The sequence below is a fragment of the Heterocephalus glaber genome, unplaced genomic scaffold (genome assembly GCF_053883595.1).
Source record: "Heterocephalus glaber isolate CG9 unplaced genomic scaffold, H.glaber_assembly_v1.0 deba00001569, whole genome shotgun sequence".
NCBI classification, from domain to species: domain Eukaryota; kingdom Metazoa; phylum Chordata; class Mammalia; order Rodentia; family Bathyergidae; genus Heterocephalus; species Heterocephalus glaber.
The window spans coordinates 1,123,586-1,132,681 of record NW_028258354.1 but is presented as its reverse complement, the minus strand read 5'-3'; positions in this window follow the sequence as shown (position 1 = coordinate 1,132,681).

Sequence of the window (9,096 nt, the reverse complement as noted above, 5' to 3'; positions counted from 1 at the left end):
TCCTCTTCAATCTCTTTTTTCAAAGAGCTATAGTTTTCAGAGAAGAGGTCTTTGATTTCTTTCATAAGGTTGATTCCTAGGTATTTCAATTTTTTGGCTGCTATTGTGAAAGGAATTGTTTGCCCTATTTTTGTCTCATTGAGTCTGTCATTGGTGTAGAGGAAAGCTATTGATTTTTGTGTGTTGACCTTGTATCCAGCTACTTTACTGAATTTGGTTATTAAGTCTAGAAGACTTTTGGTGGAGTTCTTGGGTTCTTTTATATAGAGTATCATGTCATCTGCAAATAATAACAATTTGTCTTCTTCATTTCCTATCTTTATTCCTTTTTTTTTCTTTCTCTTGTCTAATTGCCGTGGCTAATGTTTTCAAAACTGTATTGAAAAGGAATAGTGATAGTGAGCATCCTTGTCTTCTTCCTGATTTTAGTGTGAAGGATTTCAGTTTGTGAAAATTTAGTATGAAACATAGGTGGCTTTTTTTTGGGGGGGGGAAATGGGCCTTTATATAATGCATCTTGGTTCTTATTTTGTCCCCATTCCTAGCCCTCCCTTCACCCCCTCCACCCTTCCCTATTTACAAAGACTTTATTTCCATTTTTTCCATTTCTCAGCATTTTTTCCTTTCCCTTCTTTCCTTTCCCCTGCACCTCCCACTACCCCTACCCCTTTGGACCTTTTCTTCCGATTTTACATTATTGATTACTTATTCTAATCATTGGTACATTTTAGGAATACAATATAATGACATTCATCTTTGGAAATTTGCACCTTTACATAGTCTCTCTTGGTTCTTGTTTTTCACCCTTGCCCAGCCCTCCCTTCAACCCCTCCAGTCCTCCCTATTTACAAAGATTTTGTTCCTATTTTTCCATTTTCTCATATTAATCCCATTCCCTTCTATCCTTTCCCTTAGCCCTCCCACTTCCTTCCCCTCCGCCACTTTTCTTCCTATTTCACATGACCTATTATACATTTAGTCCTTATTTACACTTTCAGTTTCTCACACCAGAGAAACTATTCGGTATTTACACATCTGTGTCCTATTTATTTCACTTAAGAGTATTGCCTCAATGTGCATCCACTTAGCTATAAATGTCTCTAATTTCTCATTTTTGATGGCTGAGTAGTACTCTATTTTATAAAAAATCCACATTTTCTTTATCCAGTCTCCAGTTGATGGGCATTTGGGCTGTTTCCAAGTTTTAGCTATCACAAACTGTGCTGCTATGAACATGGGTGCACATATATCACTGTGGTATGATTCTTTTAATTCTTTGGGGAAGATCCCCAGCAGTGGAATAGCAGGGTCAAATGGGACTTCCAGTCCTAGTTCTTTGAGGTATCTCCGTACTGATTTCCACAGTGCTTGGACCAGTCTACTCTCCCACCAGCAGTGGAGCAGGGTTCCTCTTTCCCCACAGCTCTGCCAGCATTTGTTATTGGTTGATTTCATGATAGCAGCTATTCTTTCTGGAGTGAAGTGGAATCTCAGCATTGTTTTCATTTGCATCTCTCGAATGACCAGTGATGTTGAACATTTTTTTATGTATTTATTTGCTATTTCTACTTCTTCATCTGAGAAATGTCTGTTCATTTCAGATGCCCATTTTTAGGGTGTCTTTAAATTTGGGAGGTCTGATCTTTTTAAGTTCTTTATACATTCAAGATAGTAGACCTTTGTCTGTGGAAGAGCAGGTGAAGATTTTTCCCACATTGTAGACTGTCTCTTCACACTGCTGGTAGTTTCTCTTGCTGTGCAGAAGCTTTTTGATAAGAAGAGATCCCATTTGTTGATTGTGCTAGTTCACAGGCAACTGAGGTTTTGTTCATAAAATCTTTTCCTACACCGATGTCTTCAAGGGTTCTACCTAACCTTTGTTTTAAATGGTTCAGTGTTTCTATTTTAATATTTAGATCTTTAATCCATTTGGATTTTAGTTTAATGCATGGTGATAGATATAGGTCTAGTTTTAATCTTTGGCAAGTTGAAGCCCAATTTTTCCAGCACCATTTCTTAAAGAGGCTATCTTTCCTCCAGTGAGGGTGTTTGGCTCCTTTATCAAAGATGAGATGGCTGAGTGTGTCTGGAGTTGTTTCTCCAGCTTCTAATTTATTCCGCTGATCCTCAGGTTTGTTTCTTTGCCAGTACCATGCTGCTTTTATCACAGTGGCTTTGTAGTATAGTTTCAAGTTGGGAATTGTGATACCCCCTACCATAACTCTCTTGCCTAGAATTGCTTTGGCTATTCTAGATCTCTTCTGGTTCCAGATGAACTTTTGCATTGTTTTCTCTAGTTCTATGAAGTATATTGTTGGAAATTCAATCTGCATTGCATTAAATCTATGTAATAGTTTTGGAAGTATGGCCATTTTCACTATATTGGTTCTTCCTACCAGGGATTTATTTCCATTTTCTTATATCCTCTTTGATCTCTTTTTTCAGAGTGCTGCAGTTTTCAGTGTAGAGGTCTTTTGCTTCTTTGTTAGATTGATTCCTAGATATTTCATTTTTTTGGATGCTCTTGTGAAAGGAATTGTTTCCCTAATTTCTCTCTCAGTGAGTCTGTTATTTGTGAATAAGAAGGCTATGGTTTTTTGAGTGTTCACCTTATATCCAGCTACTCTACTGAATCTGTCAATTAAGTCTAGAATTCTTTTGGCAGAGTTGTTTGGATCTTGTATATAGAGTCTCATGTTGTGCTCACTTAGGCAGCACATACATAGGGAGTCTCATATTGTCAACAAATAATGGCAGTTTAACTTTTTCCTTTCCTGTTTTTATTCCTTTTCTTTCTTTTTCATTTCTAATTGCTGTGGCTAATGTTTCCAGAACTGTATTGAACAGGAGTGGTGATAGTGAGCATCCTTGTTTTGTTCTTGATTTTAGTATGAAGAATTTCTGTTTTTGGTGATTTAGTATAATGTTGGGTGTTGGTTTTTCATAAATAGCCTTAATCAGCTTGAGACAAAGACCTTATTTTCCAATTTTCTGTAGGGATTTTATCATTAATGGGTGCTGGTTTTTGTGGAATGCTTTTTCTGTACCTATTGAGATGATCATATGGTTTTTGTCCTTGACTCCATTGAGATAGTATATCACATTTATTGATTTACATATGTTGAACCATCCTTGCATCCCTGGGATAAATCTGACTTTGTCAGGGTGTATGACCTTCTTGATGACCCTCTGTATTGTGTTTGCTAGGATCTTGTTGAGGATTTTTGCATCTATGTTCATTAGGGAGATTGGCCTGTAGATCTTTTTTGGTTGGGTCTTTCCCTAGTTTTGGAATCAAAATAACACTTGCTTCCAGGAATGAATTTGGAAGTATTGCTTCCCTTTCAATTTCCTTGATGAGTTTAAAGAGTAATGGTGATAGTTTTTCATTAAATGTCTTGTAGAATTCAGCAGTGAATCCATCAGGACCTGGGCTTTTCTTTGTTGGTAAATTTTTTATTACATATTCAATTTCACTCATTGTAATTGGGGTGTTTAGAATTTATATATCTTCTTCATTTAACTTTAGCAATTCATATGTATCTAGGAATCTGTCCATTTCTTCTGTGTTTTCCATTTTATTAGAGTACAGTTTCTCGAAGTAGGTATTGATGATCCTCTGGATTTTTGCTGGGTCTTTTGTGACTTCACCTTTTTTCATTCTTGCATGGATTTGAGCCTTTTCTTTCCTTTTTTTGATAAGCTTAGCTAAAGGTTTATCAATTTTATTTATTCTTTCAAAAAACCAACTGTCGGATTCATTGATTTTTGTGTATCATTCTCTTAGTCTCCTTTGCATTGATTTCTGGTCTGATCCTTACAATTTCCTCTCCTGTTATGAGCTTTGGGTTTGTTATGCTCTTCTTTTTCTAGGAGCTTGAGGTTCTGCATTAGATTCTTTAACTGAGTTCTCTCTGTTTTCCTAATATGGACATCCACTGCTATGAATTTCCCACATAGAACTGCTTTCATTGTGTCCCATAGATTCCTGTATGTTGTACTGGCATTATCATTTACAAGTAGAAACTGTCTAATTTCTTCTTTAATTTCCTCTGTGACCTATTGTTTGTTCAGGAGGGTGTTATTGAATTTCCATGTGTTTGTGGGGATTTTGGGGTTTCATATGCTATTGATCTCCAATTTTATTGCACTATGGTCTGATAATATGTAGGGGTCAATCTCAATTGTTTTATATTTACTTAGACATGTCCTATGAGCTAGTATGTGGTCTATTTTAGAGAATGACTCGTGTGCAGCTGAAAAGAATGTGTATTCTGATTTTGTGGGGTAGAACAGAGTGAAAACATCTGTTAAGTCCATTTGTTCAATAACTTGTTTCAGTTCTAGAATTTTGTTGTTAATTTTTTGTCTTGATGATCTGTCTATTTGTGATAGTGGGGTATTGAGGTCCCACACTACAATTGTATTAGTGCTTATTTGGTTTTTGATGTCCATTAATATTTGTTTTATATAGTTGGGGGGATTCATATTTGGTGCATGTATCTCTTCCTCTTGGATTTTTCCCTTCACAAGGAGGAAGTGACCATCTTTATCTCCCTTAATTAGTTTCGGTTTGAAATCTACTTTGTCTGCAAATAAGGTTGCTACCTCTGCTTTTCTCTGGGCTCCTGTCACATGGAGAAGTGTTTTCCATCCTTTTACTTTCAGTGTATGAATTTCTTTTTGTGTTAGGTGTGTTTCTTGTATACAGCACATTGTTGGATTTTGTTTCTTAATCCATTCTGCCAGTCTATTTCTTTTGATTGGTGAATTAAGGCCATTAACATTGATGGTTATAATTGATAGATACTGACTCATCCTTGTTATGATGTTTTACTGTTGTTGGATCTTTTATTTCTTATTTTTCCCCCTTTCCCTTTAGTTTCTTACCTTGCCTGATGGCTTCTCTCTGTTGGGACTCATGGAATTGTGACCTTCATTGTCTTTTTCTAGGATATTATTTAGAATTGTTTGGAGTGCTGGTTTGGTGTTCATGAGATTTCTGAGGTGATTTTGTCATGGAAGTCTCTAATTTCTACATTGATTTTGAGAAATAATTTTTCAGGATGCAACAGTGTAGGTTGGAATTTATTTTCTTTTATGGCCTGAAATACTTCACTCCAGGCTCTTCTCAACTTGAGGGTTTTTGTTGAGAAATCTGCTGTGATTCTGATGAGCTTTCCTTTTAGATGATTTGTTTCTTTTCTCTAACTGCTTGTAGGATTTTGTTCTTCTGTAGGGTTTCTGGGATCTTGACTATTACATGACTAGGTGTAGATTTTTTTGTTCATTGCTACTTGGAGTTCTATATGCCTCACTTATCTGTATGTCCAATTCTCTACCTCTGTCTGGCCAGTTTTCTACTATTACTTCTTTGAACCATTTTTTTTAATGTCAATTTTACTTTCTCCTGCTTTTTTGTGAACCTCTATTAGTTTATGTTATTCTTTCCATCATCTAGCAGCTCCTGGATTAATTTCTCGTGGTCCCTTACTATTTTTAAGACATCTCTGTTTTCCTGGTCCTTAACTGCAATTCTGTCTTCTATATCTGATATTCTGTCTTTACATTCCATTAATCTGATGTGCATACTCTCAATGGAGTTTTTAATCTCCTAAATATATGTTTGAATCTGTTTTGTGGATTCCATTTTTTTCTTTTGTTGGGCGTTTATGGTTTCCATTTCTTTCTTATGCTGGCCATTCATGGCTTCCAGTATGTTTCTGAGCTCATCTTTTTTTTTTTTCATCTGTTTCTGTTTTAGAGCCTTTAATCATGGATTTCACTGTGCTCACCATCTCTGTAATTATCTGGGGGATTATGTCTGCTTTGAATTTTTCTAAAGCCTCATTCATCTGTTTTGTTCCTTCCTGTACTATCAGTTCAGGGTGTCCAGGTGGTTGATTATCAGACTTTTTCACCTTGTTTCCCCCAGAGTTTGCCTTTTGTGGGGTGGAAATCTGAGTTTGTGCCTAGATTAAATGTCTTCTCACTTTTCTTTTTGATACTGCCCATGGTTTAATTCCTGGGTTGGTACTTTGAAGTTGCTTATTCTAAGTATCTTTGTTGCTTGTAGTTAGAACTCTTATGAAATTATTGCTTCTCAGAGGTGTCTTCTAGATATAGCTGGTGCTTAGGTTTTGCATCTCTAATGGCTCTGAGGCTATCTCATTTTCATTATACCAAGAAGGACAACTGATTTGATAAATCACAATACCTTAGCCCAAGTGATACAATCAGCAATACCATAGCATCAAGCATATCTTAGAAAATGAAAATTTGTGGTGGTTATTAATCTATCACCTTTACCTGTGTGAATTAAATCAAAATCTAGGACAAACCCAACATATGTTTACAGTCAATAAACTCTTCAATATAGCAAATTTACCCTTCAGTATGGGGAGTTAGAAGGGATTGGGAAGTGAGGGATAGGTAGGTGCAAGGATAGGGGAAGGTTAGTAGTGAGGCTAGAGGACACAGGTGACAGAAGGAAAATGAAAAGAAAAGAAAAATAAAGAAAAAGTATGAATTGGGGCAGAACAGGAACACAAAGGAAGATGAAGAACAATGTGGGACAGCAAGAGAGCGAGGGGGGGGGAGAGAGACAGAAAAGAGAAAAGAAAGAAAAGAGAAAAATAAAAATTTGAAAAGAGTAGAAAAAGAAAAAGAATTTAAAAACAAGAGCAAAAAATAGGGATAATTTTGAAAATAACAAATAAAAGATAAAAATCAAGGGCCTCCTTCAGGGTATGTCTCTGCTGTCACAATAGACAATGTGGGCAGCATTGTGCAGATATAAGTCAATGAGTCTCAGCAAGCCAGTCATAGACCCATGATATTCAGGCAGATTTCTGGCTGCAAGTTCCAAGCTGAGCTCTTTGTCCTCCTGCAAGGTTGAACTCTGGAAAGTTCTAGTGCAGGTTCCAGTTCCCCTAAAGATAGTCCAGGTTCTGATGGGAGGTGATGATCCCTCCAACTTACCAAGTATGGTGGTCTGGTGTGCTTTCACTACGGAGATTCTCTTCACTTTTCCAGTGGGCTTCAATTTTCATCAAGGAGTCTGAGAGAACCCCTCTATCTGTTGTTCACTTCTGTAGCTCAGGACAATGGCCTTTATGCGTCCCTGTGCCTCTGCAATGCGGAACCAGGTAGCTTCACAGCCAAGAGGCCAGAGGCTGGGGGGGGCGTGGTTTGCAGGCATCCGCATGGCTACCCTGACAGTTGGTGGGCATGCCGAGGTGTTCTCACCATCTAGCTGGTTGCAGGCGTGTGTGGTGAGCCAGATGGATCAGGGCTCCAGCTGGCCAGGGACCACTCACCCCGTGCTGCTACATGGGAAGCTGCTGTGACATATTTTCATCTCTATGCATGTACTTAAATCTCATTGCAGAAGCACCATTTTTGGATTAGATACATACAATTGTTTTCCTGTGGTTATTAATTCAGGAATATTCTACAATTAGCATTAATAATTTTGCTCAATTGAAATGATTATATTTCTCCTATTTCTTTTTTCCCTACAGGACTTTATGATGTTTTTATATGTCAGAATTATTTGTCTGTCTTTTTCCTAAGAATGATCATTGTATGAAAACATTATAATATTTTAAATATAAACAATATTTTTTTCTATGAGCTTTCAATGTAATGGTGAATCTTAGAGTAACAGAGGTAAAATAAGTAAAGTTTATTGTCATTCTTTGAAATAATTTTGTTATACTTTGTGTATTGTTAATATAATGTTGCACTAAATTATGCAATAATTTGCACAGTATCATGGTCATATTTCTTTGCATTTAAAAAGAATATCAGATGAATTTTCCAACATAATTCTAGTCAGAAATTTTATTCCTAAGTTTTGAAAATTTTGCATGGAACAGATACAATTGGTTGTTTCTCAGTCATTAATAATCAACACTTGCAGAATTTTTTATTTTTAAAAGCCCCAAATAAGCAACTTTTATCTAAATAACATGAAAAAACTTATGTGTTTCAGTATGAATATTTTGATTCACAAATTTCTCACACAGCCTTATCAGCTGATTATTCATTTTTTCTGTTTTACATAGTAAAGAAACTATTTGAAACTACTAATCAAAGAAATAATAGTAAAGTACAGTATATGTTATTGCCTATTTCAGGTCTAGATGATAAAAGTCAGAAGTGGTTAATATTTAATCAAAGAGGGAAAAATCAAATGTCAATTTTAAATCACTGTAATAATTGTCCTGATTTTAAGATACCTGTACATAATTTTGAATTTGGTTTTAATTAAAATATTAAATTTCAGTATCTATTTTAAATGCCAAGGGAAAACACTTTTTACATGATTCAAGACCCAATATAAATATTGTAATACAACCTATTTAATAAAAGAATCAACTTTTCCAGTAGAATTTCTTTTTTGTTTGGTTTGTTTTTGTACTGAGGATTGAACCTAGTTTCTTTGCACTGAGTTACATCCTCTTTCTTTGTATTTTTTTATTATAAGACAGGGTCTAGCTAAATTGATAAGTTGCTAAATTGCCCACAGTGAGCTCAAACATGTGATCCTCCTTCTAGCCTCCCTGAATACTGTGATTCACAAGAATTTAATGAGAATGGGTTTCAAACAATTTTTGTCTTGGTGGATTCCTTCAGCTTAAGAGACCCTTGTTCAAAAGTGAACTTGTTATTCTCATGCAAGTGCAAGACCAGTCACACTTGAGATGTTTTAGCTAAGCAGTATTTCGAGGTAGGATCCAAGCTCCATGGACAATGTGTTACATTTGTGGCATGTGAAAGATCTTAGTCAAATGATGGTAAGATCATTCAGACAGTTATACTAGAATCAAATGGCCATATACATTGTGGGGCTTGGTTTTGAATTTACATAGCACCATCTATTATTTTGTGGGAGCTGGGATGAGATTCAATACTCCTGGAAATTTATGGGTTAAATAGAGTTTTTTTTTTCATGGCAAAGCAGGTGAGTTTCCTATGTGTTACAAAACATTGACGTGGTTTTGTGTTTCATTGTCAGCATGAGATCTACATGGACAGAACAGATAATGTCCTCAAAATTCTCATTCTTTCAAAATCTGTTTTGAAGAACAT